Genomic DNA, 11,509 nt, shown 5'->3' with positions numbered 1-11,509 from the left:
TAGTGTCTGACCTTATATATTCCAAGCCTCATGTCTCTTCCACTGGCACATCTGAGGCAGATGCCACAGGACACACTTTTATCGCAGTACAACCTCTGGCCCTGCAGCTTCACGTTTCCACGCAGGTCGAGCCAGCCCAGTGGGTGATAAAAGTATTTCTGGATGTTATTCCCACTCTGGGGTGAGCCGACAATAACTCAGTGTGGAAGTACTGTGAAAACATGAATATATCCTACTAAGCCCACACAAAATGAAATCCCCCGGTTAATAGTCCTTGAGGTGAATCTCAAAAGTGTCCGAAGCTGCTCTAGTTTCATTAACCCAAGCGGAAGTCAGAAAGGAAGGAGACAGCAGTCTTGACCAACTGCAATTAAAATATAATACTTCTGCAAATTTCACAAAAACAAATGTCAAGGAAGCATGACACTGGTGCCCTCCCAGAAGTTGGAAGGGCCCGGGCAAGTGAGATCCTTGAAGCAGCTTCATTAGCTTCACAGAAAATCTACATCTGATGCTACTGGGCTGCAAACCTGGATGATAATCCAACTCATCTGCAGACCCCGTTAGAGAATACAGACTCTAAGGTCTCAGCTCGGGAGATTCTGACTCAATAGTGGAAAGGGAAGTCGTGCTCTTGGAGCTAAGTGGGATGGGGTAAGGTGGATGTGGAGGTGGGAGGGAGGAGAGAACAGAGGGAACCTACTGAGTCCTCATTATCTTAAATAAATGAAGAAATCATTATCTCCACGGCTGGTCCTGGCAACTTGTGAACTGCTCGTCATCTTTTAAAGTCTCCTGGTGTTGCAAGAAATGATGGCTGGGGCCCGCTTCTCCAAATTGCTATCACTGCCCTTCAGCCACAGACACACACAATCTGCATCTCCCTTTGCACTTCCATTCCGACGCTTTTTAAATAAGGCACACGCACATAGCCCTTGCATCTTTGCTTATCTTCCTCTAAGTTACCACCACAAGGGCAAGCATTAATTCAGGAGATGAGTCTAGCAATTGGAATCTTGGACTGGCTGCTTGGAAACTGGAAGTCTTCACCCTGTGAGGCAAATATCCTTCCACTCATCTCTCACATGGACAGCTCAGGTGAGTGACTGAACCAATGTGATCCACCCAGAGTTCACAGGAAGCTCCTTAAATCCTAAGGATGATTTTCCTTCCCAAAAATAAGCCTTTATTTCTGCACTGCTGGAGGACAAGAGACTCGATATTTATAACTATGACCTTGAGGCACCATTCGAACAATCAAATCCAACCAAATATTATTTTTAAAACAATAGCAACCCTTGCCGTTAAATCTGCCTCTTTTTTTGACAGTTCTGGTCCTAAGCGCACAGATTGCCTTTGTCCATGTTCCTGCTTTGTCCCTGACCATTCTGAACCTCTGGCAAGCTTCTTAACCTCTCTGAACTTCAGCTGCCTGGTCTATAAAACAGGGGTAGTTCATATCTCTCTGATAGGGTTGTCAGTTAGATTAAATGAAATTGTGTTTGTAGAGCGCTTAGTTCAATGTAGTACTTTACTGAATAAATTATAGTTTTTCTTTTCACTAAATTACCATTTGTGCTTTCAAAATGAGTAAGGAGGACAGGGAAATGAAAAGAAGAAAGAGACCCCAGAGTTGTGGAGGTCACAGGAAAACACATTCTTCACCACTGTGATTTTGGTGAGGAAGACTGGCCCTGAGCTAACATCTGTTGCCAATCTTCCTTTGTCTTCTTCTCCCCAGAGCCCCAGTACATAGCTGTGTGTCCTAGTTGTAAGTTCTTCTAGTTCTATGTGTGATGCCATCAGCATGGCTTGATGAGCAGTGTGTAGGTCCTCACCCAGGATCGAAAGCAGCAAACTGCGGGCTGCCAAGCAGAGTGCCAACTTAACTGCTACACCACAGGGTCTGCCCCATCCACCACTGTTAATAGAAGGATTGATAAAGATCTTTTAGAAAGTATTTTGATAGTGTTTATCAAAATTTAGTATCTACATATCTAATTTCTAATCTGTTGCAAACTGATCTAATTTGACTAGACAACAGTGGTCAGGTTCTCTTGGTAAAATTCAATTGACTGTGGTGAATAGAGGTAGATGATACGTTAATGCATACCTCAGCGGTGGGCTTCTGATTGGGGTACTTCGCATACTAACCACCCATGGGGTGTAGATGAAAGATAAGGTATCGCACACACTACTAATGGTCATGATAGATACAGTGGAATGCTGGTCCTCTGTGTTCCATGCTACCTTTTTCTGTTTTTTGATTTTTTTTTTTTTGAGGAAGATTAGCCCTGATCTAACATCTGTTGTCAATCCTCCTCTTTTTGCTGAGGAAGACTGGCCCTGAGCTCACATCCATGCCCATCTTCCTCCACTTTGTATGTGGGATGCCTGCCACAGCATGGCTTGCCACGCAGTGCCATGTCTGCACCCGGGATCCGAACCGGCAAACCCCGGGCCACTGAAGCGGAATGTGCAAACTTAACCAATGCGCCACCAGGCCCACCCCCATGCTACCTTTTTCTAACATGCTTTTGCATACTAAAGAGCCTGGAAAACTAAAAATTACATTTCCTACACTCTCTTGCAGTTGAGATTTGGGATGAGAATTAGATTCCACTAAAGACATGTCAGATAAGGTTCAAAATATCCTCTTTTTTATTGATAAAGGCTAAGTTGGAGGGCTTGCTTTGTATGAGGGCCAGACGGGCTGCTACTTAAAGTCCAGGATCGTGCAGACTCTCCTCCCCCTCGTCAGGGAAACAGTACTGGTGTGGCCTTCCCACATCGGGGGAGGGGAGGAGGGGGGGAATACTTAGGGCAGAGGAGAATTTGTGTTTCTTGCAGGCAGCTCGCTCCCAGGAGGAAGAAAGGAAAACCTGAGCTGAGCACGCCCAGTATTGTTCCCCAATTCACCAAGTAGGTTAAGCCATCTCCTTCCTCTCCTAGCCACTGCAGAACGTGAGAGGAAGAGAGTCCAGGAGGCCACTCTTCACAGAGAGGAGAGACATCAAGGAGCTTAAGAGGAGTTCACCCTTACCTGTTGGCAGAGTGTCGTGAAAAGGGGATAAAAAAAACTATCAGAGTTCTTGAGCTCAAGTCTCTTACATATATGTATAGTCTAATCCTATTGTTTTAAATTGATTTTTATGAAGATATTGTATTTGTGCACGACTTGTGTAGATAAAAAAGAAAGAAAAAAATGCATGAAAGTAAACGTCGCGTGACTTCCACTTCCATACAGGAAGGAGTGGTCTATAGTACACCAAATCTTCTGCCAGGAAAAACTGGAAAATCTAGACACCATAAAAAAAAATCTTTTAAAAGCGTCAGAGAGCTGGATGAAGCAATAAGGATTAGAAGGGACCTGAGTCTGGACAAGGGAGAACTGCAGGGAGCTGAGCTGCTAATTGGCAGCCACGTTTCCCCTGGGGGCTCCTCATCCTGCAAGCAGCAGAGCAACAGCCACTTCCTCGAAGGACCCTACCTTTATCCTCCATTACAACTGTCTGGTAGCATGCACTGCGATTTGTAATTAAATGTTGATTTAATTGAGTTTTTATCTGTCTTTACCTTTAAACTATAAATTTCTTGCAGTCAGGAAAAGAGTTTATCTATCTTGTTTACTGTTGTATTCCTAACTTCCAGCACAGTGCCTGGTACACAGTAAATATTTAGTTGAATTTGTTGATTTGAGTTGAGTTGAATTGAATTAAATTGAATTGAAAACAGTGAATGCTTTCTGGCCCTTTCAGATTTCCTGGATTCCAGAAGCACCTCTTCCCTCTGGAGGCCCTCTTCCCATGAGACTTTGTCAATAGGGTCAAATTCAAGCTCCTTTCTGTCTACAACTGAATCCTCTGTATCTTGCTCTAATATCTCTAGGGATTGGAAGTGGGTGGGGTTGGGAGCCTTACTATCAACCCTCTAAACTCCCAGGTCACACCCAAACCAACACCCTTAGGGCCCCAGGCCCCTCTCTCCCTAACCACAGAAAGTCCTGAGGCTCTAACAGAAAAAATCTAAGAACTTCTACCGTGAGACCCTATCAGACATCCAGTTTATGTTTAACTCAACCTATTTCATGATCTCTCGAAAGCTCTGTAGGTTCCTGAAGTCCACTTGCTCTCAAACACCTACCTCAAGATTCCAAAACCAGGCTTGTCCACCTTCAGTCCCACTGCCTCGCCTCTAGGCCCCATCTCCCTCATTCCCCCCACACTGGGCTTCCACCCCCACTGGGGGTTCCACAAAGTCCCCAACCCGAGGGAGCCCACGCTCCATGAGTGAAGACGCTGATAGGAAAAAAACTACGTGGGACCTATTTAAGCCCTCAATTTCGAGTTACTTTAAAAGTATGTTTGTAAGTGTGACTTGACATTCTCCAAACTTTATTCCTGTGCATTTCAGGTCCTCCTTTCCCTTTCTTTAGTATGAAGAACCGTGACTAAAGCCAAGGAAACTGGGTTCTAGTCCTAGCTCTGCTACTGTGTGATGTTGGAGCCTTGTTTTCTGATGGCACTCTGACTTACTCGCTTTCGAGTTTGGTCCTTTGATGTTCCCAGCAGGGAATTTTATTTTCTTTGAGCACCCTGAGGCTACGAGGCTCAGGGAAACCAACACACGGCCCACACTTACAGGAGACTTGCATATAAATCTGATGCCACATAATTAATTGCAATGAGAAGTATGCCTGAATTGAGTCCTACCCCCACCCAGGATCAAGTGACCAAGGAATCCAAACCGCTCATGAGAGGCTCTTTTGGTGCCTGTAGAAGAACCCCTGGTGCTGTGGGTGAGAACAGAGGTCCTGGTGCCAGGTCACCCCTCTCTGCTACCTGACTAGCTGTATGAGATATTCACCTTGAATAAATTACTTAACTTATCAAAGCCCCAAATTTCGTAGTTGTCGAGGAGACAGTACATCTACTCCATAGATTCGTTGTGAGGATGAAATAGACCATCAGATGCCAAGTGCTTAGAACAGCCCTGGGCACGGAGGAAACCTCTTTAAATACTAATGCGACAAACTCACCCAGGTATGGAGAGTTTGAAAAAGCTTTCTCCGGCTTAGGCAGCTCACACGTCTCCTGATCAGAACCTGGGCCCCGTGGGGCTGGATACACACCAATGGAGTGGCCTCAAATACCTCCTTTCAAGGATCCATATTGGCCACACACTTTTATTGTCACATTGAGCTTTAAACACTCGGATTAATTCAGTTGACTAGATTACACCTTTCTGTGTTTACATTTAGTCCCAGATTGTGCTCTGAGGCACCTGAGGGCCAGGGCTGGGGTTTGTTTCACCTTTAAATCCCCACTGTTTCACATAGTGCCTACAGAGTATAGTCCTCCCTCAGTATCCGAGGAGGATTGGCTCCAGGACCCCCTCCCCACCGCCGCAAGTACTCATATCCAAGGATGCTCAAGTCCTTTTTATATAATGGCTAGTATTTGCGCATAACCTACTCACATCTTCCCATATACGCACTTTAAATCATCTCTAGATTACTTACAATACCTAATACAATGTAAATGCTGTGTAAATAGTTGTTATACTGTATTGTTTAGAGAATAATGACAAGGAAAAAAGTCTGTACATGTTCAATACGGATGCAACCATCACAGGCCTTTCCGTCCGCAGCTCGTTGAATCTGAGGATGCGGAACCCAAGGACACAGAGGACCGACTGTATTCCATAAATGTCTGTTTCATAAATGCATGGATTTGATTTTGAGTGTTTTGAGTGTCCCTGGCAGCGATCTGCAGCTCATTTTGGGGGTGGGTTAGACCTGCAGATAGCCCAGCTCATCAACTACTTTCTCCCTAGTTTCTCAGTGAGTGACATTTTCTGACCTCTTTGCCAGAATCTGGAAGCAACTTTCCAAAGCCCACTACATAGAGGAGGCCCTTGCTCAGAGGGCTGTGTACCCTACTAGGGTCTTCCCTTTCCTCAAACCCTTATCAAATCTTTCTAGTCTTTCAAGGATAAACTGATAACTGATAAATGGATGATCAATGTCTCTCCCAGTTTCTTTCTTTCTTTTTATTTAACAATCTACTTTAAACCCCGACCAAGAAATGGGAATTTCAAGAAAAATGGGGTAGATGTTTTTAGTTAAGGCCCTAAAAACAAGTAAAGAAGTTCAAGAAATTATCCAAATGGAGTTGCAGGCAGAGAGAATCGCTAGACACGTAAGGGTGCTCAGTCCCAACACAGGGGCTTTTCATTGTTCCCAAATTGGCCTGTGGGCCTGTGAGCTCCTTGGGGGCAACACCAATGTCCTCCTCGTGGAGATGGATCCAGGACCCAGCCCAGCGCCCAGTCAGAAGAGCTCTAGAAATGCTTGTGAATTGAGCTAAATTGGAACTTCCAACAAATTAAATAAGGTCAACACCACCATGGCTCATGGTCAGGCTCTCTGTCAGTGTTTCTTCAAGGGAAGTTGGTAAATGAAAGGCAGTCAGGCACAGTGACTTCGGACCCAGAGTTTGAGATTCAGACTTAGATAATCCTGGGCTCAAATCCCAGCTTTGCCTGCTTCCTTGAGTGCACACAGAGCCTGTCCCCTATTTCACAGGATTATGAGAATGGCGTGAAATCACGCGTGTGAAATCTACATTAGCAACTGCTAATACTTTCCCCACATTACTTGAGTCAGAAGCCATTCTAGAGCTTTCTCACTTAGTCCTCATACAACCCAAAGAGCAAGGTGCTGCTTTTTTTCTTTTTCTAACAACTTACACACACTTTTTTTCCTTGATGGAAAGGCTTCTCATGGTCCATAACGTGTTTTGTGTAGTTGATCTCAGCTTTGTTCACATTAACTTCAGTGAGTCATACTTTGGTTTTCTGTGCTCAAGACTCTGCTCAGTTACTGCTCTCGCCAGTCGGTTTATTCTGTTTCAGGATCAAGGTGGGTACTTCCATACAGAATCATATTTTTAGTTCCTTCTCTGGCAGTTCTTTCCTGGACTCTTAGCTCTACACACTCACACTTGCGTGGAACCAGCATCCTAAAGTCGCCGAGATAAATCCCCCTACGTGGACATCACATGATGTAAATCTACCTTCTCCTTCCTGGGGTCACCAGGCGCCACTGCCTTGGCTGTAGGGTCAAGTGGGCACCTCCAGCCCTGCCCTCGAGGAAAGAGCTTTTAACCACTCTACTTCTTAGAGGATGTTGAGAAATAGAGGGGTTAAGAAAAGTCCCCAAGGTCATGCAGTTAGTGAGTGGCGGTGTGGGGACTCACGAGCAGCCCATGGTCTTCACAATTAAGGGAGAGCTATGGAGTGCCACGCGTGGCAAGTAAGTACTCGGTAAAGGTATGCTATTATTATTGCTGTTGTTGTTGTTGTTGTTGTTGTGTTTGGGGAGCTCAGAACCTGAGTTCCCGCAGCTACTGCACAACAGAGCAGGAACCACAGCTGGCCTCAGCATTCAGACCTGGGCCACCCTGGCTTGTTTCTCGGCTGTTCTCTCCAAGGCCTGTCCTGGGCAGCCACACCCAGCGTTCTCACCACACCCTTGTGCTCTTGCCACCCCAGAAGTTCTGGCCACACCCTGCCTGCTCCCGGAAGGCAAACAGGGCCACGGAGAAGGGCTGCATTGTTGCGCCTGTGGTCTTGGCCCTGGAGGTGGAGCGCTTTGGCTTATAAATGCCACAAATCAATAAACAGTACAAGTCAGAATTGAGGCCCTTTTGAACTTCAGCTGACCTCAACTCCCAGCCAGTTAGTCACGAGGATACATGCCCAGAGAGCTGATTCCGGGAGAGAAAACTTCCATATGGCATTTGGTCAACTACCTTGAAGCAGGGAGCTTACGTCTGGAAGAGGTGAAGTGAAGGGGGAAGTCATGTTCTCCAGGGGAAGACAGGAAGTTTGCCAGTGCCACTCAGGGCAGAAAAAACTGTCCTGGCACCAATAGAGATCGCAGTAGTGAGCGGGCACAAGATTCCTTTTCCACGGAGGGCTGGGCGGCTTGAGTAGGTTTAAACACAACAGCTAAAATTTACTGAGGGCTTCCTGCGTGCCAAGCACTGTGCTGAAGTCCTCACGTGTTTTCATTTATTGCATGTGCTCAAAGACCCTCTGAGGTGGATTTTACTGTCTTCATTTTACACATGAGAAAACCATGGTACAGAGAGGGTGAACACACTGCCCAGGGCTGCTCAGCCCAGAAGAGGCAGAACTAGAATCTGAACCCGGGTAATCTCTGATAGCCGCTCCCTGGAGGCTGGCATTGGGGTATTTCTCTCTCTGTTTCCCCTCTCATTTAATTTTGAACCAGATTTCTTATACCAAAGTATATACAGAAAAAAGATCACTTGAAGGGGCAGATGAGGGTCTCCTGAAGCCCCCTGGGGCTCCTCAGGGCAGCTGGGGAATGGACAGGATGTTGGAGAAACTTGTATTCCCAGGCAATCAACTCTGTTGCTGCTCCTAGTCTGAGAGACCCCCATTAAAGGTTAGGCCCCTCACCCATCTTTATTGCAGAGTGTTACAAGGTGGAGGGAGTGACTGGGACCGGGACAGACCCCCCACGGAGCCGCTCTCCTCCCGACATTGTGAAAGGGACACATTTTGCCAACCCTGGTCTCCTGGCATTTCTGTTTGTGGTGCAATTTGAAGTTTGGCCCTCTGGGGTTCCTCCTGTGAGCTAATTTCCTGTAAAGGATGTGACAAAGGTCACTCGAGAGAAAACGGCTCAGCCCACTTTCCAAAGGGGCAGTGTAGCAAGTACAGCATGGGCCCCTGGCCTTACAAACCAGGTGGAAGGACCGGGGTTCGAGGCCACCCCGAGAGCTGGGCTGGTTTGAATAGCATGCCTCCTTAGTGCAGTGAGGAAAATCCCTGCCTCCAATGTCGTTGTGGTTTCCCTGGAGTCAGGAAGCGCTGCTCTGAGCTGGGGCTTATGCAGGTTTATTGGGCTTGTGGTGATCCATGCCCATTGCAGGTCCTCCAAGAAATGTGCTGGATCGTTCAATTGTCTTCATTTATTGAAGTGCTTCTTTGATTAACACACTGTAAATACTTCAAGAATGATAGACACAGTTTTAAGCTCAGGACTTTTCGTGACAAGGGTCAGGAGTTCTGGTTCTCAAGAGCCAAGTCATCTGTGGTTAAAAGGGAATGAAGGAAATGTGGACTGTGGGCGCCCCCTGCTGGAGAGGGGGACCCAGAAACTGGGGGCCTGAGTTCAGAGCCGCCAGGTCTGAGAGTTCTTGGAGCATTTCCTGCTCCCCTCAGATGGCTCTTCCACGACTGGATTGTATAAAAGTAGCGGAAAGCAACCTGACTTAGCGGTAAAGAGGGTGGACTCTAGGGTGAGACTGCCTGAGTTCAAATCCTGTCTCTCCCACTGCTGTGTGACTTTGGGCAGGTCACTAAACATCTCTGTGCCTCACCTTTCTCATCTGTGAAATTGGGATGATAATGTTAGAACTTACCTCACAGAGCAGTTTTGAGATACAAATGAAATAATATGTCAACCACTGAGACGTATATGAGGTAATATGTGTAAACAAGTATTATAAATGTTAATTATACACTATATAATTATATATGGTTGGTTACTGCTATTATTAATGCTATTATCATTATTCTCATCTTTATTATTAATAAAATCTAAGAGAAAATTTCCCTCCTCTCTCTCAGCCCTAAAGGTCTCTCTCAGGGCCATCAAAAATTCTATCAATTTTAGGGGCTGGCCCCGTGGCCGAGTGGTTGAGTTCGCGCGCTCCGCTGCAGGCGGCCCAGTGTTTCGTTGGTTCGAATCCCGGGTGCGGACATGGCACTGCTCATCAGACCACGCTGAGGCAGCGTCCCACATGCCACAACTAGAAGAACCCACAACGAAGAATATACAACTATGTACCGGGGGGCTTTGGGGAGAAAAAGGAAAAAAATAAGATCTTAAAAAAAAAAAATTCTATCAATTTTAGGGGCTGGCCTGGTGGCTCAGCGGTTAAGTTCGCATGTTATGCTTCCACAGCCTAGAGTTCGCTCGTTTGGATTCTGTGTATGTACCTATGCACCGCTTGTCAAGCCATGCTGTGGCAGGCAACCCACATATAAAGCAGAGGAAGATGGGCATGGATGTTAGCTCAGGGCCAGTCTTCCTCAGAAAAAAGAGGAGGATTGGCAGCAGTTAGTTCAGGGCTAATCTTCCCTTAAAAAAAAGAAAAAACACTTCTATCAATTTGGGAGTCATTAACAGGCAGGGAGGGGGTAGCGTGTAGATAATGATGTACATAAAATACAGCCCCCGTCCCACCCCTCAGCAAATATTCAAATTACTGTGAGCTGTCAGTCATTCACAGCTTGGCCTGTATCACAGGAAACGTTCTTCTAGACACCAAAGGAAGGGGAGAAATCATGAACACAATTCCAATAATAAAGCTTTCTCAAAGGAAAAGGGTAGAACAACTTTTGTATCAGTCAGGCACTTTCAAAGTTGGTTGGGTCGTTGGCCTTCTCTTTGATAGCCAGATAAGCTGTAGACTGCCTTTTATTTTTGTTTCTGGGGAAATTTAATAAAGTTTGGTGTCTGAGGCAGCAACAGGAACCCCAATTAAACAATTAGTTTTCTTGGAAACTTAGAGATTATACGTATGTATATCCACATATGTGTACATGCATTGTTGTGTGTGTATGCAAACATGTATACCTATATATTACATTTACAGCATTTTCATACATACATATATAGTGAATATTGTTGACTATACATACATACATACATACACACAGAATGCCTTAAGGATGTTCATGCCCTTTTGACTGTCACATTGGTGGTCGTGGGGAAGCAGCTAGGCACGAATGAGGTTTTGATAGCTATCAGGCTCCACAGGGCACTGTATCCTTAAGAAGTTTGGAAGCTGGGCAGGCATGGCTTAGAAAGGGAGGTAATGATGATGATGTTGGTGGTGGTGATGCTAGTGCATCTAAATGATGCAGCTGGCAAGTGGAAGACCCCAGTAGCCTGATTTCAGGGGTAGCTGGTAGCTGTAGTAGAAAGAGCTTTGCCATCCTTTCACCTGGAAAAACTTGTGCCTGGCATCATTACTTGTGGAATGCCTTTCCCGGCCCCAGCTCCTGAACCAAGTGCCTTCTCCGAGCCTCCACAGCACCCTGTACTGGCTGTAGCATTGACATCCTCCTCTCTGACTCCTCCTTCAAATGGGAGCTTCGTGGGAACAAGGATGTGCCTTTCCTTTCACTTCTGCATCTCGAGCACAGAGTCAGCGTGCAATACATGTTTGTTGTGTGGATGAGTGGATAAGCAGACAGATGGACACATGCATGAATGGACAAACGAATGAAGGAGGAGTTAAATGAATAAGAGAAGCAGAGGGCCAAGAGCCTGGAATGAGAATTATTCCCACCTGAAGCCTTCCAGAGAGGCAGAGAGCACCTCGGATTCAATGTCTGCTGGAGGCTGCCTCCTGGTAGAAAGAAGGATCCATGGCAACAGCAGTGTACCACAGCCCAAGGACAC

The sequence above is a fragment of the Equus asinus genome, chromosome 3 (genome assembly GCF_041296235.1).
Source record: "Equus asinus isolate D_3611 breed Donkey chromosome 3, EquAss-T2T_v2, whole genome shotgun sequence".
In the NCBI taxonomy this organism is placed as follows: Eukaryota; Metazoa; Chordata; class Mammalia; order Perissodactyla; family Equidae; genus Equus; species Equus asinus.
The sequence above is the reverse complement of the archived record's forward strand: the minus strand, read 5'-3'. Positions refer to the sequence as shown.